General features: G+C 40.5%; 1 protein-coding gene across 2 annotated transcripts in view; it reads left to right on the top strand.

The window, feature by feature from the left end:
* The first annotated feature begins 4,303 nt into the window (after positions 1-4,303).
* The window catches only part of Atp7a (ATPase copper transporting alpha), a 106,241-nt gene continuing 85,375 nt past the window's right edge, over positions 4,304-25,169 (top strand). For both annotated transcript variants that reach the window (XM_050130472.1, XM_050130473.1), the window contains exon 1: positions 4,304-4,460. The gene's annotated coding sequence lies outside the window, so the exon portion shown is untranslated. The remainder of the gene's footprint in view (positions 4,461-25,169) is intronic.

Genomic DNA, 25,169 nt, shown 5'->3' with positions numbered 1-25,169 from the left:
TTTTATGTTTTGCTTTCTTTGTAAATGAAGCCAAGCGTGATGACTTTTCATTTATCTAAGCATTGTATTTGAGTCAAACAGCTGTACCATCTTAAAACAACTTTTTTCTTTGAAGTGGTATGAGGGCAATCTATGCTCTGAAAGGCAACTTTATAGTAAGCTGAAATCACAGCTAGCGAACAAATAACCACAGAGCTGGGTCAAGAGGTTAGTCCAGATAGGTTATGCCTAGTATCCTCTTACCTCATGGTTATATTTGGAGTTGGCATTAACTCCCTTCCTCTCCTGCTTGGAGAATTTAATTTAGACTGTCACCAAACCCAAGTGAATAGTGATCCTGTAAATATGAGCTAGATTTGCTAAAGACTAGCTCCTCAGCCCCTATAGCATATTCACCTTAATTAGCTGGTGGATTTTCAGCATAATCCTTAATCTGTGGGGAGCATTTGTCGCCTACTTCCTAGTTACTGTTGCCGTAAAAATAAGAGTATCTGTTAATCATGGCTTTAAAGAGATAAATTTTGATACTTGACTCATTGGCCTCTCCTGTTGGTTTTCTGAACTTCTAGCAATATTAACGTAACATTTAGGTTTGGGGAATTGTCCTGAGTTTAGTATATGACACTGAACTTGCTGTGGAAGATGTCAACTAAACAAAATGTCAACTGAATCACTCCATTACTTTTGGTTAGAATCGTAGTCTGTAGTTACATTTATAATGCTTGAGTAAGGAAAACATGGAATTCCTGTCAAGGAATTTGTATTAAGTGTATTTAAGTTATTTGTATTAGTTAAGGTTAGAGACTTCTCAGAACCAAAACTGAGTTATAGAAGTTGTCTTTAGCAATAAATATATCTGCTAGGAATTCCACATTCTGCCTACTAAAAGGTTGTAAGATTTGTACGTGGCAAGATTTGTAACTCTACTAATACTATTTGATAAATTTTAAGCTTGGTGTGGTGCCATATACCTTCAACCCCAGGACTCAAGGCAGGGAGGTAGGAGGATCACTCCAAGTTCCAGGCTAGTCAGATCCTACATAGTTGAGACCCTGTCTCCACCAAAAAACTTGAACATTTTTATGAAGTCTGTGGAAATGTTCAAACTAGCATTAAGCCATTCAAATACAAATTAATCTGAAATGTGATTAAATAAGAGACTTGGATGCCTTAACATGTTAGATCCTACACGTTTTAGCCTGAGAATTAGCATTCATTTATGGTGAGGTAAATGTCACTATGATTTGTTCTGATGGTTGTCAGCTGCGTGTAAGGTTTTACATTTACTTAATTTGTGTGTATTTGTGCCCACATTCACCACAGTGTACATGTGAGAGTCAGGACAACTTGCAGGAACAGGCTTTCATTTACCTGAAGGTTCTGGGGAATAAACTCAGGTCGCCAGATTCGGCAGCACGTGCACTGCCTACTGACTGATCTTGCCCTCCTTTGATGGGTGCCTTTAATACTACATAACCACTAGTAGAAATGAATGAGTTGTTCATTGATTTTTGCCCCACAACATTCTAACCTTGGTGCTTTCCTGTTACACTCAGCCAGGCAGATTCTACATTGCATGAAAATGGCGTCCATTTTACCTCTTAGCCTCTTACTTGGAATTTTATTATTACCTGGAGTTGGAAGGTCATTAAATTAACTTCTCTGTAATGTATTTCTATGGTTGAAGAATTGAGACAATTTACCTCAGAAGCACTGCTAATCCTTTATAAGGCTTTGAGGGACTATGAAGTACTTTGAGATTAAGGTGAATGTCATGAAATTCTGTTTTTAATTTTCCTCTGAAATGGAATTGCCATGTATTTTTTTGTTATTTGAATTTATTAAGCTTATCAAGTACAAAACATTTGCATTTTGAGAATACAGATGTTGCCCTTTTTAAAAATTAAGATTTACTTATGTATACAGTATTCTGTCTGTATGTTTACATGCATACCAGAACAGAGCACCAGACCTCATTACAGATGGTTGTGAGCCACCATGTGGTTTCTGGGTATTGAACTCAGGACCTATGGGAGAACACTCAACACTCTTGACCTTCAAGCCATTTTTCCAGCTCCCAGATGTTACCTTTTTTAAAGTTAAAAGATGAGCTCTTTATATGTGCCACTGTGTGGAGGTGCCAGCGGAGGCCAGGATACAGTATTGGATACTCTGGAGCAGGAGTTAAAGCTGTTGTGTGCTGTTCTGAGAAGTAGTATTCTTAAACACAAGGCTATTTTCCCAGTCCCAGATGTTCTTTCCTTAGCCAGGCGACTTCGTTAAGATTATATTAATGTCAGCCCAGTGGTAGTGCATGCCTTTAGTCCCAGCACTCGGAAGGCAGAGGCAGGTGGTGGATCTCTGTGAGTTCGAGATCAGCCTGGTTTACAAGAGCTAGTTCCAAGGACAGGCTCCAAAGCTACAGAGAAACCCTGTCTCAAAAAAATAAAAAAAAAAGAATATATTAATGTCATACTGGAAGCAATTTGGAGGTACTTAATAACTCCCAGTAAACCTGAAACTTAAGACATTGTCTAATGAAAGAGCACTCAATATAGTAATCGTGAAAGGAATGCTAATATGCTGGAGCATTCATGGGCAGTAGAAAGGATGGAGACAAAGACGACATTTTAGAGTGATGTGGTAGGTGACAGAGAACCAATATCTAGATTGACTAGAGGGCTAGCTGACTTGCTATCCTGCTTCTTTACAACTGGTTTCCTGGTTCCTACCATTGAGTGAGTTTTATTTAATAGTTGAACAGCAATTGTGTTGAGGGGGCAGATGTGTATCAAATGGCCAAAGGTATAAACCATGTGAGTAGTGATATTTTTTGTTCGTGAATTTCTTTGAGTTTAACACCAATCATCCTTCAGCTATAACTCAGTTTGTTGATATTTGGGAGCTCACTTAAGTCACCTTAGTTTCTTTAAAAAATTAATTTAAAAAACTCTGTGAGCCGGGCGATGGTGGCGCACGCCTTTAATCCCAGCACTCGGGAGGCAGAGGCAGGCGGATCTCTGTGAGTTCGAGACAAGTCTGGTCTACAGAGCTAGTTCCAGGACAGGCTCCAAAGCCACGGAGAAACACTGTCTCGAAAAACCAAAAAAAAAAAAAAAAAACCAAACAAAAAAAACAAAAAAACTCTGTGTATATGTGTGTGGGTATGTGCACATTTGGGTGTGGTGGCCTTGGAGTTCAGAAGAGGGTGTTGGGTCCCGTGGAGCTATAGTTACAGGTGGTTGTGAACTACCCAGTGTCAATGTTGGGAACTGAATTTGGGTCCTCTACAAGAACAACATGTGCTTTTAACCACCGAGTCATCACTCCAGCTCCTTTTTATTTAAAAAGTTTATTTTATTGCATGTATTTATTTGTGGGTGTGCTGTATGCACTATATAAAGCCCAGGTGTGAAGACGAGAGGACAACTTGTGAGAGTTCTCTCCCTCCATCAGGGATAGAACTCTTAGGTCAGTAGGTTTGGTGGTAAACATTTTCACCTGTAGGGGATTAAACTCAAGGAATTGTCAGCCACTGTGGTCTACATACCTCCAACCCCATTGTATAATTTTTTTTTAAAAGATAGTCGTGTGTGTTTCTGAGCGTGTCTGCGTGCGCTCGCGCCAGTAGGCACTACAGCATGTATGTGGGGTTGGAGAACAGTTTACAGCAGCTTTCTGTCATCTGTCATTTGGGTAGATTATTTTTTTCTGTATACAGGAGTGTTTTGCTTGCTTGTACATCTGTGCACCAGATATAGGCAGTGCCCTAGAAGGCCAGAAGAGGGCATCAGATTCCCGTGAACTGGAGTAACAACTGGTTGTGAGCTGCCTTTATTTCTCTGGAAGTCAGTGCTCTTAAATACTGAGCAATGTCTGCAGCCTGGAGGGAAAGAAAAATCTTTTTTGAGACAGGATTTTACTCTATACACTAGTCTGGTCAGGAACTCACTCTGTAGCCCAGACTGGTTGCAACTCGCCACCCTTTCAAGCGCTGGGAATACAGCGAACTGGGAAGGAAGAACTATATAGAAGGTTTATGGCAAGTTCTTTTTGTTCTTCACGTACTTTTTTCTCTTTTTGTTGAGTTTGCACTAGGCACTGGGGTCGGGAGACAAGGAGGACTGCAAGCGCCTGACCCATCTCAGGCGAGGCTACGTGCGGGCAGCAGGGGGCGCACGGAGCTCAGGGCACGCGCTCCGTTTCACGTGACGTGGACCATTTTCCCCATTCGGTCCAGCTTCCGGGCTCCGGCATCACCCGGAAGTGGGGGCCTCGGAGGAGGGCGGGGCAAAGGCTGCTGGCTGGGAGGCTGGGGCTGGGAAAGCTGTCGAGGGAGGAGCTGCCGCTGCTGGCGCCTAGACTCTTCTTCTGTGTGTGCGAGCGCGGTGGCTGCGAGCGGTTTGATCGCTGCTTCCCCGCGGTGTGCCGGAGCTCGAACCCCAGCCCTGGAAACCCAGGTGAGTCCCACAGCGGCTTCCCGTGGGTGACTTTATTGCAGGGGCCGTTTTGTTAGTGGTTCTACTGTCTAGAGTGGTGAGAAGGTCACCACTCTAAGCTGGGGCAGTCTCTAAACTCCTTCACAACTCACACACGTAGGCTTTACCCTCCCAACCAGGACAGAGAAGGGAGATTGGGTCCTGATTTATGTCACTTTGTTGTGCTGTCCTGGAGAGGGTATTCTGATCGTCTGTGGCCTGTGTTAATTGTGGACCCTAGAAGGTCTGCCCGTACTGGAATTCTTGTGGACTGGGATCTTTGCTTAGTGGCATCCCTTTCTACTTTAGAAACTGAGCTTTTGAAGACCACCGTCACTGGCTAAATGTTTTCGAAAACGGGCATTTGGCTTCTTGTCACGCTCTGGGAGCGTAAGCTAAAGAGAGTCTCGTCACCCCTCGTTTGGTTCTTTGTGCTCTGCTTCTAGTAAAGTTACAGCCACCCCTGTCCCACCCTGCGACACCTTTCCGAGGCTCTTCCTCTGTCCCTTTTTCCCTCTTCCTCTTCCCCTTCTCAGTGTTGGGGGGGTGAATTCAGTACCTACCACATGCTGGGTTGCATCTTACTTTTGACAATTTTTGCTGGGGGTACCGAGGTTATTTTAAACTCTGGCAACACTCATGTTTTACAAGCCAATATTTTTCTAGGATCTGAACTTTGTTTTAATTATAGCCTCATTATTTAGTAATAAGGCTTTGTATTGAGACAGCGTGTGAAGAACATTGAATTAGTTGATACTGAGGTGTGAGGGATGAGGCGATGCCAGATTGAGACAGTTCTTGGACTCAAAAGAGTTCGCATTCAATTAAGTCAAATTTAGCTATGAAGAGTGTGGGTTCTAGCAGCCCCACTAACTGGATAAACAACTTGGGTGGTTTATACCATCCCTCGTAATGAAAGGTTATTTTGAGCAGAGATTTTTAGTTTGTTAATTTCAAGCTTTCTTGCATCTATGGTAATCACATGAAGGTTTTGTTGTTGTACTTGAGTGTCCCGCAATGAAGTAGGAAAGAAACACACAATCACTTAAAAACTCACTAACATACATTACAACCAGGAAACCAATAAGGATGTATAGAAACAAGCATTTGAGCTGGGTCTGGAAAAGTGGATAGGAAAAGTGTAGGAATGGGAGAATAGTCCAAGTAGAAAAATACTGGGAAGATCACGCTGTACATCAATGTCTCTATTTCTAACAAACAGCCTTTCAAGATTTCAAGAGAAAAAAAAAGAACAAGGGCTGAGGAAGTAGGTGATAAGAGTGTTGTCCTCCCATAGCGAAGGCCCAGGGCTCTATCCTTGAATAAAGTAAAAATACAAAAGAGCTCATGAAGGATGGTCATATGGAATCAATTGTTAATCTACAAAAATAGAAATGATAAACATAGTGAATGTTTGAGGTTTAATTGGTAATATGACCCCAGATTTAAAAGACACAAAAGTATGTAGGCATGGTTTGTGTGTGGGAGCAAGTCTTGCCTTCCCCTCATTATGTTTCTTCGTTGAGCCTCAGTTCTTAATTCTGATTATTGTGCCTTAATTTGCAATAACTAAAAGTAATATTGGCAACTGGGTGTGGTGGCAAACACCTTTGGTCCCAGCATTTAGGAGGCGTGGGCCAGTGGATCTCTGAGTTCAAGGCCAGCCTGGTCTACAGATCTAGTTCCAGGACAGCCAGGACTACACAGAGAAAGCCTGTCTCAAAAAAAAAAAAATCGTTGGCACCGAGTAACCTTTTTTAAATCCAGAAGCTGTTCTAATTTTTCCTCAAGGAATTCTTGCATTTCTTCTCCAATTGATTTCTCTCCTCATCTTGCTAATGTAATGAAAACATTTCAAACCAGTGGCAGATCTTGATTTGTGGCCTCAAGCCAATGATAAACACTATTTTTTTTCCCTGAAGGGTAAGTGAATATCTTTTTTTCTTTTTCTTTGGTTTTTTTTTTTTTTTTTTTTTTTTTTTTTTTTTTTTTTTTTTTTTTTTTTGAGACAGGGTTTCTCTGTGTAGCTCTGGCTGTTTGGAACTCACTCTGTAGACCAGGCTGGCCTTGGACTCACAGAGGTTCACCTGCTTATGCCCCTTTTTTTCTTAGATATCAATGTTTTATTATTCGAGGGAAATATTTCCTAGGACTTAAGTAAAAATAAGAGTGAGGAAGATAGCTCGTAAATCATGACTAGAGAGTATTTTAGTTAAAACTACTACCATTCTGACAATTGTAAATCTTTTACTTCTTGATCTCAGTCTGTAGGGTGACTTAATGTGGTATAACTTATTTCTGGGTGTGGTTGCATATGCTTAATTCCCAGCACTTCAGAGACCAAGTCCGTAATATTAAGAATTTGAGGCCAGCCTAGGCTACATAGCCAGACCTCATCTCAAAGAAACAAAACAAAACAAGAAAACTTGTATACTTAACTTATTGAAGTAATATGGCAAGGAAAGTACCAATATTAACTTAGAATGGGTGTTGTAGAGTAGGTGCTGTGTTTCTGGCTTCATAGATATGTTCCTACGTTGTCCTGCATTGTCAGCAAATTGATTTCCTCATTATGTGAGTTCAGGTATGATAGATCACACTGATTTTCACAAATACTTCTTTTCTTGATAGAAATGAGGAGAAAATATCCCAATTTTGAACTGATTATATGGACATTATTTGCATGTTGTCTGTTGCATGATTGTACAGCTATGTCTAGGTGAAAAAAATTCCTAATTTTTACTGTACCTAGTGTAGAAGTGCAGTTTTCCACATGTATAATCAGAAGTGCATTTAAATGGCTTATTTCACATGGCAGGGATACTGTTTTAGCCTGGCTATTTACGCTTGCTGAGTTTGTTCATAAAACGCAGCATGCTTGCTGTGTGCTGTTGTGCTCCTGCATATGCAATTGATGTCACAACTCAAGCAGACAGGAAAGGAAAAAACTTGAATCACTTCCCTCTTCCACTCCCGGTGGACAGTTTGCAGAGCTCTATGTGTCTCTTAACATTAGAAAGAAAATAATTTCTGTTCTTCCTCTCTCTCTCTCTCTCTCTCTCTCTCTCTCTCTCTCTCNTTCTCTCTCTCTCTCTCTCTCTCTCTCTCTCTCTCTCTCTCTCTCTCTCTCTCTCTGTCTCTCTGTCTCTCTGTCTCTCTGTCTCTCTGTCTCTGTCTGTCTGTTTTTCATGTTTTGGTGGTGAGTATTGAATCAAGTCTTCAGGTACTTGCTCGCCAAGTACTTTCCCACTGAGTTATATATATACTCCTATTCTCCTTGTTTTTTCTCTCTCTCTCTCTTTCTTTTTGAGACAGGGTTTCTCTGTGTATCAGCCCTAGCTGCCCTGGAACTTGCTCTGTAGAGCAGGCTGGCCTCGAACTCAAAGAGACCCACCTGCTTCTGTCTACTAAGTGTTGGGATTAAGGGCTTTTTTTTAAAAAATAAGAATTTAAATTTTATTTACTTATGTGTGTATTTATTTATTTACATGTATGTAGTGCTAGGAATTGCACATCCTACACAAAAGCCCTGCCACTGAGCTATCCCCAGCCCTACTTTGTTATTTTTGAGACGGTCTCACTATGTAACCTCAGCTGGCTTGACAGTCACTATACAGCCCTGACTGGCCGTGAACGTCTAATCCTTTTTCCTCAGCTTCCCACATACTAAGATAAAAGGCCTGAGTCACCAAGAAAGCCGAGTTCTGCTTTCTTGGGCTTTTGTCCGATATGTGCTACATCTTGCTCGGGAGAAAGAAAAATGGAAAGGGCTTCTATTAAGGCCTGAAAAACCATCAAAAAAGGTCAGAACAGAGAAAAAGAACTGAAAAGTCAACAACCCCCTCTAAAATACAGAACTCTGTAGGAGAAATTTGTAGTCACTGGTGTGATAAGGTTTCTTAAAACTGGCTGCTAAGGGGTTTGGATGTAGGTCAGTCATAGAGCATGTGCCTAACATGTGAGAATCCCAGCTTTCAATCCTTGGCACATGGAAGCGTTGGCCTTACAGCTAACCAATAGTTACAAAGAGCTCGGTTGTTAAGAGTTGCAAGTGTGTGTGATCTCCTTTGAGGTGGCGTAATGAAAGGTATCTAACATCGTTTTGAGACAGGATCTCATTAACTGGTCTGGATGGTCCTGTGTAACCCTGGCTGACCTCAAATTTGAGATCCTCCTGTACTTGCCTCCTGATTGCTGGAATTATGGGCACATACCACCACTACAATGCCTGGCTTATCTAACTTTTCTGTTGATAAAATCATTTGCTCTAAAGATTATGGCAATGTTGATTCTTTTTCTTCTTTTTTGTGAAGCTAAATATATAGCCTACTTTATGCTAGACAAACACTCTTCCTCTGAACTCCAACTCTAATAGAACTCCTATTAATAATAATTAGAATTAATTCAATTCTATATTAACATTAATTATTTTTAGTGTATTAGTAAACATAATAGCAAGTTTAGGGTATAATTATTAAGAAATATAGTACTAAAATATTAATATTAGTGTCATTTAAATTGACACTAATATTAATATTAGTTTAGCTTGTTTAAAATTAAATTAAACAATTAAAATTAGCTTGTTTCATTTTTACAAAAATGTTCTTTCCTTTCTTTCTTTCTTTCCTTCCTTCCTTCTTTGTTTTTTCTTTTTTTGATTTTTCGAGATAGGATTTCTCTGTGTAACAGCCTAGCTGTCCTGGAACAATCTCTGTAGTCCAGGCTGGCCTCAAACTCACAGAGATCCGCCTGCCTCTGCCTCCCAAGTACTGGGATTAAAGTTGTGTGCACCACCACTGCCTGGCTATTTCACTTTCCTTTAAAATTATTTTTGGTTTAATTTATGTGTTTGTGTGTTTTCGCACACATGTGTGTACGCTGTATGTGTTTAGATAGTTGTGACGTCTAAAGTGCATAGGATTCCCTGGAACTGGAGTTATGGAGAGTTCAAAGCTTGCTGATATGAATACTGGGGACCAAATTTTGGTCCTCTGCAAGAGTTACCGGTACTTTTAATTGCCGAGCTATCTCTTTTGGCATCTCTTTAAAAATATATATATGTTTGCCAGGTGGTGGTGGCTCACACCTTTAATTCCAACATTCAGGAGGCAAAGGCAGGCAGATCTCTGTGAGTTTGATGCCAGCCTGGTCTACAGAGCAAGTTCCAGGACAACCTAGGCTTTATAGAGAAACTGTCTCAAAAAATGTAAAGAAGGGGGCTGGAGAGATGGCTCAGTGGTTAAGAGCATTGTCTGCTCTTCCAAAGGTCCTGAGTTCAATTCCCGGCAACCACATGGTGGCTCACAACCATCTGGAATGGGGTCTGGTGCCCTCTTCTGGCCTGTAGACATACACACAGACAGAATATTGTATACATAATAAATAAATATTTAAAAAAGTAAAGAAATCATTTTATTTTTATTTCTGTATATATGTACACATGTATGCAGGTTCCTGAGGAGGTTCAGAGAAGGCATGGGATCCTATGGAGCTAGATTTACAGGCGGTTGTGAGCCTCCAGATTTGGGTGCTGGGAACTGAGCCTTGGGCCTCTGTAAGAGCTGTATAAGCTCTGAATTACGTAGCTCTTTTTCCCCCCCTTTGAGAAAGGGTTTTATTCCAAGCCAAGGTTTTCTGGAACTTACTATGTAGCCTGTTTCAGCTCCCAGGTGTTGGGACTGCAGGTGTGAGTTGCCATGCCTAAATGTTGTTTTGAGATTGGTTCTCTTGTAGTCCAGGCTGGTTTGAGTTCAGTGGTAACCAAGGATGACTTTGAACTCCTAATCCTCCTGCCCCTACCTCCCAACGCTGGGATTACAGGCCTGAATCATCACTCCTAGCTTCCTATTTTTTTTTTTCGAGACAGGGTTTCTCTGTGGTTTTGGAGCCTGTCCTGAAACTAGCTCTTGTGGACCAGGCTGGTCTCAAACTCACAGAGATCCACCTGCCTCTGCCTCCCAAGTGCTGGGATTAAAGGCGTGCGCCACCACTGCCCGGCTTTCCTAGCTTCCTATTTTAAGGTTAATTCAGCTATTAAGTTTTAGTTCCAATTTATAGCCACAATATCTTTTTCCCCCAGAGGCAGGGTTTCTCTGTGTACATCTGGCTATAGCCACAATATCTTGATAGTAGTTTTAAATCACAAGTATAAATACCTTATGTCTCAATTCTATATCTTCAAATATTGTGTATTTTGAGTACATATATTTCTAGCTGGGTCTTTTAATTTGGGCTATGGGAACCATGTAGTCTTCAGGTATTTTTTCCTTTTGATTTTTTGATAATGAGTTTCCCTTTGTAGTCCATGGTGCTTAGAACTCACTGTGTACTCAGAATGGCCTTGAATTCAGTGACATCCTCCTGCTTTTGTGCTTTCATTATACTTAGACTTAGCCTTTTTTTTTTTTACAAATTTATTTATTTTTATTTTATATGCATTGGCGTTTTGTCATGGGTGTCAGGTCCCCTGGAACTGAAGTTGCAGACAGTTGTGAGCTGCCATGTCGGTGCTAGGAATTGAACCTGGATCCTCTGGAAGAGCAATCAGTGCTCTTAACCACCGAGCCATCGCTCCAGCCCAAATCTAGCTTTTTAAATGTTTTTAAATCTTTAATCTACTGAGTGATGATTACTAACAGATTTATTTTCTTTTTCTAAAGCATTTATTTATTTATTTAATGCACATTGAGCTTTTGCCTGCCTGCATGTTTGTGTGAGCATTTTGGATCCACCAGAACTGGAGTTACAGGCAGTTGCTTGTTACCATGTGGGTGCTGGGAATCAAACCTGGGTTCTCTGGAAGGACAGTCAGTGCTCTTAACAGCTGAGCCATCTCTCCAGCCCCCATAGATTTATTTTCTACATTGTATAATTTGACATTTAGTGCAAAAGTCTGATTAGAATTTTCTCAAGAGTTTGTCCATGGTGATTATTAAAAATATAACCCACAAATTCCCATATCTTAACTCTAGAACATGTGCTAAGGCACAGGATCTTAAATCTTTTTATGTAGATTTTGAGACAGAGTTTCAGTGTGTAGGCTGGGTTGGCCTTGAACTTGGAATTCTGCTACCTTAACCTCCCCAGTGCTGTAATCATAGGCATGTACCCCCATGCCCTTGCAGTACTTATTTTTATGCATATAAATGATAGGGACCAGAACAATTTGGTCCGAAAAAGAAATCTCACACTTTGTCTATTGTTTGTACTTTGGTAGGGGTAATACTTTTAGGTTCTGAGGATGAATTGTGGGCTTTTGTATGCCAGGCAAGCTCTGTGCACTGGACTGAATCTCCAGCCCAAGACTAGCTATATGTCATAATAGCAGATTCTATTCCCAGACATAGCATGTGGATAAATTAGGGTTTCAAAACACTCAATCTTGGCTTCGAAGTCAATGCCCTTATTTAACATAGGGGAATTGTAATTTTGTTGTCATTGTTATTTTGAGACAATAGTTTTGCTGTGTTGCTTTGGCTTGTCCCAAACTTCTCAGTTCAAGCAATTTTCCCACTTTAGCCTCTCAAGTAATTGTGATGGTACCCTCCACCATGCCCAGTTAAGATGTATCTATCTATAGTCTGTGTGTCTGTGTGTCTGTGTGTCTGTCTGTCTATCTATCTATCTATCTATCTATCTATCTATCTATCTGTGCATATATAGTCTTACTATACAGGCTAGGCAGATTTACAGGCAGGAAGTATGATTTGAAAGCACACGGGTAAACCAAGAGTGCTAGCACATTACTATAATACTAGCATTGGGAGGTAGAAGCAAGAGGATCAAGAAGAGTTCAGTCTCATGTTGTAGGAAGTTGGAGGCCAGTGTATGTATGGATATGAGAGTCTATCTCAAAACAAAACAAAACAAAGATAAAAAAAAATCCCAAGCAAAAAACTCCACATAGACAAGAACTCGACATGGCAGCTCACATTTATAATCCTAGCATTTAGAGAGCCAAAGCAGGAGAATTGCCTGAATTTGGGGCAAACAAACTTGGACTAAATAATGAATTCCAGGCTTCCCTAAGCTACAGTGAAAGACTCTGCAGGAAAAATTGTAATAGCTCATTTCCTTGTTACCTTCATCTAATTTCAAAAGAAAGGGCCCATAGTTTCCTTTTTCTTTTTCTTTTTTTTGTCAGAATCTCACAGTGTCTATAAGGCTGGCCTTGAATTCACAGATATCCTCTTGACTCTGCAGGGATTAAAGGAGTGTGCCAGTGCCACTGACTTGTTTTCCTATCTTTATAGTAAACTTGGCCACACTTCACTATTATCATATAATAATGTATAGAATTGAACTGTTCTGAAAGAAAGTACAGTAGAACTTAATAAGCAAGTACAGGTCATAACATTCCCAGTTACATTTCTTGGATCCAGTGGATATATTCTCTTGCTACTTTAAGCCCCTTAAGTCACTGTTGTATTACAATGTTGTGTTGTTAGAGGGAGGCACTATAACATCATGTTAAAAGTGGGGACTCTGGCCTCAAACTTTCTGGGTTGGAATCCTTGTTCCTCTGCTCACTGCTGGTATAGGTATTCCTACCCTTCTTCGAATTTGTAAAGTGGGGACAATAACAGTACTTACCTCCTAGGATTGGCAATGAGTTAACACTTAGAATGCTTTAAGAACAGTGCCAGGTGGCGGTGGCGCACACCTTTAATCCCAGCAGTCGGGAGACAGAGGCGGATGGATCTCTGAGTTTGAGACCATCCTGGTCTACAGGATTCCAGGACATAGCCAGGGCTACATAGAAACCCTGTCTCAGAAAAACCAAAACCAAAATAAAAAAGTGTTTGGCAAGTAGTAAAAACATGCAATAAATTTCAGTTACTACTATTATTATTTTAATGTGTTATTCATTGTAAAAGTAATTTTAGCAACCTATGTAATAAAGTTATAAATTATAGTTCTTCTCCACTATCAATTTAGTAGACTGTAAGAGCTATATATTAATATAATTAATTTCTACATGATGCCACAGAAAAGGGAAAACTGGATTTGGGAGGGTCCAGAAGCCAACTGTACACCTACTATTTGAACATGTGACATGCACCCTGGAACTCTTGCTAACCCGCAGATAAATCACCATGATGCAGTTATTCTAGTTCCCTACCATGAAAACCTGTAACAACAAACTCCAGGGCATCGAGATTTTCCAGATGCTTTCCTAAATTGCCAAATGCTCGATCACAGTTCTGCTTAATGAGTTTTGAAATGGAAAATGTCAGCAAGCAAAGAGGCCTGGACATCTCTAACATGGTGAGCAAAAATAACTATTCTCATGAAGTTGGTGTAGATGGGATTCTCATGCAGTTCATCTGTATGCTAGGAAGTGTTTATGGTGTGCTTCCTGTGTATCCAATTTTGCTTATACCCTGTGAGATACGCAGAGATTTGCAAGGTGTCTGGTCTCTGGTGGAGCCTTGCCAGGGAAAGAAGTCAAATGCAGGGAAATTAGGTATTAGGCTGTAATACTGGTTCCAAGGTTTTTGACATTACAAAAGAAAGTGAGTAGGAGTGTTTGGCATTCCTGTTCATAGTGGAGGTGGGACTTCAGTTCCTTTACTTACTCAATAGAGATTTACTAAGTTGCCACCCTGCTCACAAAGGATATGCTAGTGAACACAGTGGATAGTCCTATCTATCTGGATTAGTCAGTGATAGGATTTAAATATGAGAAAGACAACATTCTAGATGAAGGGATAGAAAAGAATGAGATCAAGTAGTGTGTGGCTTTCAATGAAGGACTTGTCAGCCTGTAATAGAGATTTTATGTCGATGCAAAACATTGAAAGTGAAGGCTTTGGGGACTGTTTATGTCTGTGGGTCTGGTGTTTCAGAGGGGGCAAGAAGTGTGGGCTTTGGAGTCATATTGTTTTGGTTTGGTTCTTATCTCTGAGTTTTTCCAGTTTAGAATTTTGTTGTAAGATTTATCAAGAATACAACTTCATAGACATGATACTTGTATCAAATGACTGGGGTCATTAACCCTAGGAACAAGTGGCAATAGAAAGGCTAATTAATATGTATATGGAGTGCCAGTGAGGTGTCTTAGAGATCAGGATAAACAGAAGGAAGTTAGTCATGGAAAGAGAAAGATCTGTACTGTGTGATAGTTGTTAGGGTGCCCAACCTCTTCAAGCAAAACAGTACATTTAATTAGTCTGTTTGCCTGCTTTCTTTCTTTCCTTTCTCTTTTTGGAGACAGGGTGTCCTAAATTCATGCTGCTTTCAAACTAGCTATGTACTTGAAGATGGCAGTGAACGCTTTCTGCCTCCACTACCTGAGTGCGGAAGAGCAGACATGTGTCACCATGTCTGGCTTATACACTGGTAGAAATTAAACCCAGGGCTTTACATAGGCTAGGCAAGGACAATACCAAGTCTGTATTGCTAGCCCTAGCTTTTTTTTTTTTTCTGAGGCAGGATCTCTTTATATAGCTGAGGCTGACCTCATATTCCCTGTATAGTTTAGGGTGGCCTCAAACTTTACTTGTAGCCCAATCTGGCCTTGAATTTGCTCTGCTCTGGTCTCAGCCTCCAAAGTGCTAGGATTGCAGGTGTACCCAGCCCTAGCTTTTGTTTCTGACTGTGATTCTGCAATAGTGTTTCCCCTTCCCAAATATGAAGACAATCAACTACAGCTACTACTTGACCCATCCATTTGAGACTTACCAGTATTGTTTTAGCTTGTACATTTTTGTGAGTCCAGGATGGAGCCCAGACACTCCCTCAAGCTAGAGCAGCTGTCTGCCACTGAGATGCACCCACAGCTCTGGAAATGCAGATGATGTTCTGCATCTGAAGCATGTGCTCAGTTTTAGATTATCTTTCATAATTGAAGCAACTGGCCAGACCAGTTGTGTCTTGGTTTTCTGTTGTTCCTAAGCACAGCTGGGGTAGAGTTTCTGAAGCAAGAACTGCTTGTAACATATGTTTGTTTCCCCTTAGGTTGGCTTGCAGCATGGGTGGATTGCCACATGAATGCCTGCTATGACCTGTCTTTTCTCTCTTTTTACCTTTGGATTTGATGTGTTATCGTGTTCTAGAAAGGTTTGATATTACTGTCCTGGCATTTTTCAGTTCTTTTCCTCCCTCACTAAACAGGCAGAAATGATCACATAAGATCACCTTGTCACATCCAATCTTTTGTTAATGATGATCTCTATGTTGAACATTTTGCTTCTTTGATATGTAGACCAGACTAACCAAAGAACTCATAGCAATCTTCCTGCCTCAGTCTCCTGAGTGCTAGGATCATAGTTGCCATCCCCCTATAATATAAGGAGGAGCTACTTCTTTGTTTATATTTCTTAAAAGCAGAATAAGCATAGGCTTATTAAGAAAATTTAAGGAAGCCCTCCTGAAAGGAGGAGGGATTACCAGGAAGAAAAGCTCAATTTATTTAAATTTTTTAAAAAATATTTGTGTGTGTACACACCATGTTGTGTATGTGAAGGTCAGAGAATAGCTGAGAAGAATTGGTTCTGACCTGTGGGATGGTGGGATCAAATTCAGGTCATGAGGCTTGGTGAGAAGTGTTTTTACTTGAGAACCTTTTTGCTAGCCCAGCCTAGCTTCTTTTAATTTTGACATCCTGAGGTCAGGGCAGGTTCTGCTAGTGTAGTCCTGAGACGGACTTGCTTGCTTCCCGATTTTATCTCACTGAGAATCTCATCTAGGCCATATGACAGGAAGGGGTAGATACATGAGAGGGGAGAAGACATTCTGAAACCAGTTTGGGGTGTCAGGAGTAGAGCTTTCTAGATGTGCCTGTCGATCCTGATCTGCAAGTTTGAGACACCCTACTTCATTTCATCTCAGGTTGTTGTGCTACATGACCCCACAGGCCATGGGATTATGCAATGGGGGACCTGAACACTGCCCAAGCCATTCTTCTCCCTTCAGTCAGTTTACCTACTGTGTACAGACAATGAGTCCTGCCAAGTTCGCAGTTCAAATCTTTTCGTTTCCCATCTTAAGGTTTTATTTATTTATTTTTGATTAAGACAGTGTTTCTCTGTTTAACAGTCCTGGTTGTCCTAGAACCAAATTTGTAGTTCAGTTTCCTTTTTAACCCAACAAATAAACTTTAGGTGTTTCCGTATTTCAAGAAATTATGCCAATATTTTTTTTTTCTATTTAGTGTGTACTCATTAGTAAAATGACAGTGCCTGCTCTGTCTAACATATAGGCTATGAATAGTAAGTAAAATAATTGTATGTGAGACCCTTTGTAGATGGATGACTGTGTGGTGCAAGCGTGAACTAATGTACACTTTGGATATGTTGTGTAGTAGTGCAAAGTGACCTGAAGTTCAGCTGAATCTGGAGTTTGTCAGTTCTGCTACTAACACCCCGTGACCCTGGGCAAATTAGGTGGCATTTCCTAGCCTTTCCTTAACTGTAAGTTAAAGTTAATAACGCCACCTCAACTGTCTAGAAAGTCGCAGGGTTTTTAAAAATTACTTATTCTTCTCTCATACAATATATCCCCACCCGAAGCTTCCCTCCCTCCACTCTTTGCAGTTTCCTGACTCCTCTCCGGCAGCTCCACCTCCTCTTCCATTTCCCTTCAGAAAAGGACAGGCCTCCTAGTGATATAAAGACCAGGCACAGACCCTCATATCAAGGCTAGATGAGGCAACCCAGTAGGAGGCAAGGGGTCCCCAAAGCATCAAAGACTCAGAGACACCCTCACGCCTGCTGTTAGACCCACGAGAACAACCAGCTATGAAAACCACAGCGTGTAAGCAGAGGGCCTTGTGCAAACCCATGCATGCTCCGCTATTGCAGCTCAGCATCTGTGAACCTCTGTGAGCTCTGCTTTGTTGATTCTGTGGACCATGATCTCCCACATCCTCGGCCCCTCTGGCTCCCACAATTCCTCCTTCCCCTCTTCCTTGCGGTTCCCTGAGAGTTCCAAGGGGAGGGACCTGATGGAGATCTCCAGCCTGGGCTTTCTCTCCAGCTAATGTTTGGCTGTGGGTCTCTTTTTTTTTTTAAATTTTATTTAACTTTATTTTATATGCATTGGTGTGAAGGTGTCAGGTCCCCTGGAACTAGATCTTCAGACAGTTGTGGGCAGCCATGTGGGTGCTGAGAATTGAACCCGGGTCCTCTGGAAGAGCAGTCAGTGCTCTTAACCACTCAGCCATCTCTCCAGCCCCCGGCTGTGGGTCTCTTTCTTTATCTGCTTCAATTAGCTGCTCGAGGTAGACTCTCTAGTGACATCGAGACTAGGCACCTATCTATAACTATAGCAGAACCTCGTTCGGAAACATTTCATTGTTTTTATTTTTATTTTTTTTTAATGCTTCTACCCTAAGACTCTATATTTTGGTTTTGTTTTTTGTTTTTCTAGACCAGGTTTTTGTATATATTCCTGGCTGTCCTGGAACTTGTTTTGTAGACCAGGCTGGTCTAGAACAGAGAGATTCTCCTGCCTCTGACTACTAAATCTTGAGATTAAAGGCACACACCATTACTACCTGGCAAAAAAACCCATTTTTATTATATTTGTGTGTGTTTGTGTGTGAGAGAGAGGTGTATATATACTTAAATAGAGCAAGAAAATTGATAGAACTTTTTAAAATACTCATGCCTACATTCAGTCAGTCACCAAGTCTGTTGTCTAGTCCTTACTGTTTCTCAGATCTATCTACTTTTCCTTATCTTCATTTAGTCCATGATCTGTTTTTTTCTTTCTGAGCAATAGCAGTTTTTTTTTTGTTTTGTTTTTTGATATCTGAGACAGGGTTTCTCTGTGTGGCCTTGGCTGTCCTGGAACTCATTAATGTACACCAGGCTGGAGATCCACCTGCCTCTGCCTCACGAATACTAGGATTAAAGGCACGTGCCACCACCCCCCAGCCTGAGCAAAATAGCATTTTAAGAAAAAACTTGCGTGTGTGTGAGTGTGCATATGTGTGTGAAAGTGAAATGTACTCTTATAACCATTGCTTGAATCTTTAATCTTTGAGACCGGACCTCTCACTCTGCATTCTGCCCTCCACCTCTGTGTGGGTTGGGGCATTGAACTCTGGTGTTCAGGCTTGTGCAGTAAGCACTTTACCTGGGAGCCATCAAGCAGTCCTTATTTTACATAAATATGAACCCAAAGTTCAAGAGGCAAATGTGTTTGTGCTGAGAGAAAGCTGTAAGTGCATCCTTTAATAGGAAAGGTGAAAACTCAGCTTGTCAAGGAAAAGAAAATAATGAGCTTGTTGAAAGATATACTGAGGGGCTGAAGAAGAGTGCTCAGTGGTTCACAGTACTGGCTGTTCCTTTGAAGGATCTGAGTTTGATTCCCAGCACCTGCACAGTAACTCATAACCATCTGTAACAGCAGCTCTAGGGGATCTGATGCTCATATAAAGAAAAATAAATAAAATTCTTAACATTAAAAATACATTAGGAGATTTTTTTTTTTTTGGTCTGTGAAACTGTAAAGACAAAAAACCCAGCTCCTTTTCCTGTTACATTTTATTTAGTTTTTAAAGAATAAATTGTGTATTTTATTTATATAAATGCTTTGTCTGCATGCATCTCTGCACACCAGAAAGAGGGCATTAGATCTCATGAGACTAGTTATAGATGGTTGTGAGCCACCTTGTGGTGCTGGTAATTGAACTCAGGACCTCTGGAAGAGCAGCCTGTACACTTAACCATGAAGCCATCTCCCCCACAGTGCATGATAAATGTTTACTTAAGCTGGGAAAGCCATTAAATTTGTGTCTGTATGAAAAAAAGCATGGCATACTCAGGGTTCATTATGGTCTGTGCCTTCAGGCATCCACTGGTGATTTTGAGATGAGAGACTCTTGGGTGTGGAGGGCGGCTAATTTTATACTTACTCATTCTATGTTTGGATTGGTTTATCTTTCTCTGTGCCTATATGTCTGAATTGAATTTCTTTTTTTTTTTTTTTTGAGACTGAATTTCTTTGTTTAAGTGGCTGGATAGAAGATTAACTTGAAAAGATCAGTAGTAGCCCTCCTATATACAAGCAACAAATGGGTTGAGGAAGAAATCACCCTTCACAATAGCCACAAATAATATAAAATATCTTGTGGTAATTCTAATCAAACAAATGGAAGACCTGTATGACAATAATGTCACATCACTTTCAAAGTGAAATGTTAGCAATGAGAAAACATTATACAGAATTAGTTTTTAATAGGAAGTTGTTAGTTTAGCCTGTCTGTATGTGTATATTTATTTGTCTCTGTCTACATATGCATGTACATGTGTTGTAGTATTCATGAAAGATGGAAATAAAAGTCACAGTACAAAAGTACTTTACACATTTATTTCAATCCAGGCTTTGTAGGACATGTCCTATGTAGTGTCCCAGCACTATGAAGGCTGAGGTGGGGGAATTCTGACTTCTAGTCCTATCTGGGCTACAGAATGTGACCAGTCTCAAATCAAAACAAATACTTCAAATATTTTTTATAATTTATTTTTATTTTATGCGCATTGGTGTATATTGCCTGTATGTATGTCTGTGTGAGGGTGTCAGATTCCCTGGAACAGACATTCGTGAGCAACCATGTAGGGAATTGAAGCCTGGTCCTCTGGAAGAACAGCCAGTGCTCTTAACCTCTTAACCATCTCTCTAGCCCCAATACTTCAGATATTCAACATTTGAAATTTAGTTGTAGCTTTATTCCCCAGGGTTTTAGAATTCAGAATGTCCATCCTAGGGCAGGGTCTTAGGGCTCTGGATCAGATTGCCTGCACAACAAAAAGGTGACAACTCATCCTTTAAAGCATACGGACTACAGGCAGGAAATGATCTTGTGAAAGCTGCTTCTCCAACAGGGGGGCGCAGTTGTCTTGTAAGCCAGGCACATCTTTACTCTACCAAGGCTACTGTAAGAAAGATGTCAGCTGATTTAAGTAGAAGTAGTTTTGTGAGATGATCAAATTCATGCTGGTACTTTCTGAATGGAAATAAATCAAAAGAAAAAGAAAGAACATGACTGCACCTAGGTATGGTGTAGGAGGTTAATTGTAGATAAAAGGTAGAGCGTAGGGTAGAGGCAGGGATGTCTGGGAGAGTCCAGAGTGGTCATGACCTTCTGAGGATGGGGGTGGGGGCTGGGAACGACAGGGAGAAGGTGGAGCGGGGAACCAGGTGCAGCAGCCAGTAGGCCCAAAATACAAAGAGAGTGGGTAACTGAAATGTCTGGATTATATAGGGAAGAGCCCAACCTCCTGGGCTCGAGAGTCTGAGATAGGGGTTAGGGTATGCCAGCCAGGAGGGTCCTGTTACAGGTAGGGGCTGAGGTGTGCAGGGATAACCTGGTGGCCAGTTCTGCTTTGATATACTAAATAGGCATCTTAGCCATTTGACCCAGGTTTAAAGCCAAGCTAATACTTTCAATCTGCCAAACCACGGAATTTAGGAGTACATTCTGGATAGAGCATTCTCCCTGAAAATCATGATGAATCTGTACTTTATTCTGTTTTCAGTGTTAGAGGTTGGATACCATGCACATACTAGGCTTTTCCACCCTGAATATGCATTTGAAATATCCAAAATGTTAAACATTATTGTCCTTGACAATTTGGCTTGATTCATCCCACCCAGGGTTTCTCTAACTGTCCTGGAACATCTAGACCAGGCTAGCCTTGAACACAAAGGTTGTCCTGCCTCTGTCTACCAAGTGCTGGCTTATTTCACTTGATAAGTCCTCCTACCTCATGAATGGCATGGAAAATGGTGAGCTCTTTTTTTTTTAAAAAAAATAAAGCTTAATCTTCCATTGTATACATGTTCTATATATTCTTTTTCGCCTTTAATGTTTATTAGCATATATTTATTATACATAAGGGTTTCATTATGACAATTTCAAACTGTATTGTAGTGCATTTGATTAGATCCTCTCCCATTATTCCTTTTTGTCCCCTTCCCACTATTGCAGATCCCTTTCCCCTTTCCAATTAGTTCCCTCCCTACTTTCATGTTATGTGATCCAATGAGTTTCATTAGTGTTTACTTAGGGGAAGGGAGGAGTTGTTTATAGGATCATGTGCACGTTGTCTTTGTAATCACAACTGAAGATAGTCTCTCTATATAGGCATATTTGCCTTGAGTTCTCTTTAGTAAGTATGCATTTGAGGTATTGCAGAATTTATTTTCTTAGCAGTTCAGTAAATTTTAGATGGCTGTATTAGCACTTCTGCTTGTTTGTGATAACAAATCACTTAAAACTTGCTAATTAAAAGCCATAAAGGGGCGGAGGCAGGAGAAAGATGGCTTAGAAGTTAAGAGCACTGCCTACTCTTCTAGAGGACCCAGGTTTGATTCCCAGCATCCACATCACGGCTCACAACCCTCAGGAACTCCAATTCTGGGGGTTCTATCTCCCTTCTGGGGCATCTTTGGGCACTACATGCACATGGTGCACAAGCATATGTGCAGACAAAATATCAAATGCAAAGGAAAAAGAAATAGATTGCCAGACAGTGGTGGCACATGTCTTTAATACTAGCACTCAGGAAGCAAAGGCAGGAGGATCTCTGTGAGTTTGAGGCCATTCTGGTCTACAAAGCAAGTTTCAGAACACCAGAGCTGTTACACAGATAAACCCTGTCTCTAAAAAACATATGCAACTTAGCTATTAAGAAAATAATGGGGCTGGAGAGATGACTCAGTGGTTAAGAGCACTGATTGCTCTTCCAGAGAACCCAGATTCAATTCCTAGCACCCACATGGCAGCTCACAACTGTCTGTAATTCCAGTTCCAGTAACTTGACACCCATGGCAAAATATCAATGCACATAAAATAAAAATAAATTAAAAAAGGAAAATAAAACCATAATGGTAGTTGATAATGGGAGAGATTATATATATGATAGGAGGCAAATGGGAAATTTCTGTATTCTGTGGTCAGTTTTATTATGGCCCTAAGAATATCCTAAGAATAAAGTTCCTTTAAAAAACACAGGTTACATTATTAGATTGTGTAAAATGCGAAACAAAATTGGCAGTGATGCAGAACTACTAGAACATTCATTGCTGGTGGGTGGGAGAGAAAAAGCAATATTTCCCATTTTGGCAGTTTCTTATGCACTTACCTGTATATGTGACTCATCAGTCTTTCTTCTAGGTATCTGCCAAGAGAAATGACAGCTTAGGCTCACCAAAAGGCTATACTTGGTTGCTAGGATTGTAGCTCATAGTAAACACACTTATCCATGCTTTTGAGCCCCTGCTTTAGAAACTTAGTAAAACAACTCAATACACAAATGTTGATAGCACCATTATTTAGCAGTAGTCACCAAAATTGGAAAGAAGCCACTTCTTTCAGCTGGAGCTAGATAAGCGGATTGTTGTACTCCATGTCATGGTATGCTACTCTTTGATAAAAAAAGGAACTACCTGTTGATTGTGCAATTATGTCATTGATTTCTAACACCGCAGTTTCCTGAATGAGCGGAGCCAGCTTCAAAAGGCTATGTTGTACAAAATTTCATTTATATGACAATCCCAGAAAAGCAAAACTAAGGAGGAAATCACTGGGTGCTGTGGTTTCAGGGTATTGGTTATAAAGTAAAGGAGTAACATGGGGAAATTTTGGTGGTCCCCCTCCCTCCTCTTCCTGGTTTCCCTCCTTTTCTCCCTGTCTTCTATCCCCTTCTTAGTCTTACACCCTTTTCCCCTCTTGTCTCTCATTAGAAAACAAGATGACATCTAAAGGATAATAATAAAAATATAATAAAAGCTGAAACAAATGCTATCATATAGAGTTGGACAAGGCAAACCAATAGGAGGAAAAGATCCTAAGAGAAGGCACAAGAATCAGAGATCCACTCATTTCCATACTTTGGAATCCCATAAAAGCACTAAACTGGAAGCCATGATATATATACAGATGACCTGGTGCAGACCCGAGCAGGCTCTGTGCATGCTGTTTTAGTCTCTGTCTCATAATAACTTTGATCATGTTGACTTGGAGGGTTTTGTTTTCTTGGTGTCCTCCATCCCTTCTGATTCTTACATTATTATTATTATTATTATTATTATTATTATTATTATTATTATTATTTGGTTTTTTGAGACAGGGTTTCTCTGTAGCTTTGGAGCCTGTCCTGGAACTAGCTCTTGTAGACCAGGCTGACCTCGAACTCACAGAGATCCTCCCGCCTCTGCTTCCAGAGAGAGAGAGAGAGAGAGAGAGAGAGAGAGAGAGAGAGAGAGAGAGATAAACTGAACATGACCAGCAGACTTGACTTAGCTATGAGAGGAGAGAAGAAGAGAAAAGTGGAAGACAGACAGGAGAGAAGCCCAAGAGAGCATGTGGTCAAAATGGCAGGGGAATCTAGGGGAAGGGAAGTTTAAGAGCTGGTGAAGATCAGGTTAGGCTGAGAAGAGCTAGGCACATGGGCTCTGTAATAGGCATTTGTGATGGTGAGAGAGCCTGAAGGCCAGCCTGCACTTTGGTTTTCTAGTAGGTGCCATAGATTTGTCCCTAGTCATTTTGTCATTTGTCCCTAGTTTTTTGGGGCCTGATACTCTGGAACTAGAGTTGCAGGCTGTTGAGAGCCACTTAATGTGGGTGCTGGGAATTGAACCCTGGTGTACTGGAAGGCTAATATATGTTCTTAACCACTGAGCCATCTGTCCAGCTGCAAAGACACAGCCAAATAGACCTCATTATAAATGAGAATTTAGCATATATGCAATAGTGAAATCATTTCAGATAGGGAGAAAAAAAACCTATCTCACTTAGCAAATGACTGGAATAACCAATTAATGATGTGAAATGGGAAAAGTTACCTATGTTATGTACCTAAACTAAATCAAATTTTAGATGAGTTTAGTATTTAAGTGTAAAGTACAAAAGGAACTAGAAGAAAGTATAAACAAATTATTAATATAGGCTTAGGGTAGGAACAACCTTTCTAATTACACCAGAGTCATGATATAACTTAAAAGCTGCACAAGAGAAAAGAACCCAGAAAGAGATAAAAAGATAAGCAACAAACTGTTCAGAGCATGAGGAATATATGTGACAAAGGCATTTTCCATATTTATATCAGGCAAACATAAGAACAGTGTAGCAGGGGCTGGAGAGAGGGATTGGTAATTAAGAGCACTAACTGCTCATCCAAAGGATCCAGGTTCAATTCCCAGAACCCAAATAGCAGCTCACAACTGTCTTTAACTCCAGTTCCAAGGGATTTGATGCCCTCATACAGATATACTTGCAGGCAAAAAAAAAACCAGTGCAAATGAAATAAAAATAATTTTTTTTTTAAAAAAAAGAACAGTGTAGCAGTAAACGTGGATGAGCAAGTATCTCTGTGGTAGGATTTAGAGTCCTTTGGATATTTGTGCAAGAATGCTGTAACTGGCTCATATGGTAGCTCTATTTTTAACTTTTGAGAACCTTTCACTGATAGGAACTAGAATTAGCCTAGATGTCCATCAGCAGATGAATATGGGACATAGCCACAATGGAAGTCTATTCAGTTAGAAAAAGAATTGAAATCATGAAACTTGCATCAAAATGGACAGATCTGGAAATTGTATTATTCAGTGAGGTTACATAGGTTCCAAAAGACAAACACCACATATGCCCTCATACAGTCTCTAATTTTAAGTATTTATGTGATGTAACATACATGGGGTGTATGTGAGTATGGGTCATGGGCCTAGAAAAGGGCCGTG

The sequence above is a fragment of the Alexandromys fortis genome, unplaced genomic scaffold, assembly GCF_014885135.2.
Source record: "Alexandromys fortis isolate MF-2015 unplaced genomic scaffold, M_Fortis_MF-2015_v1.1 scaffold_326, whole genome shotgun sequence".
In the NCBI taxonomy this organism is placed as follows: Eukaryota; Metazoa; Chordata; class Mammalia; order Rodentia; family Cricetidae; genus Alexandromys; species Alexandromys fortis.
The sequence above is the reverse complement of the archived record's forward strand: the minus strand, read 5'-3'. Positions and strand labels throughout refer to the sequence as shown.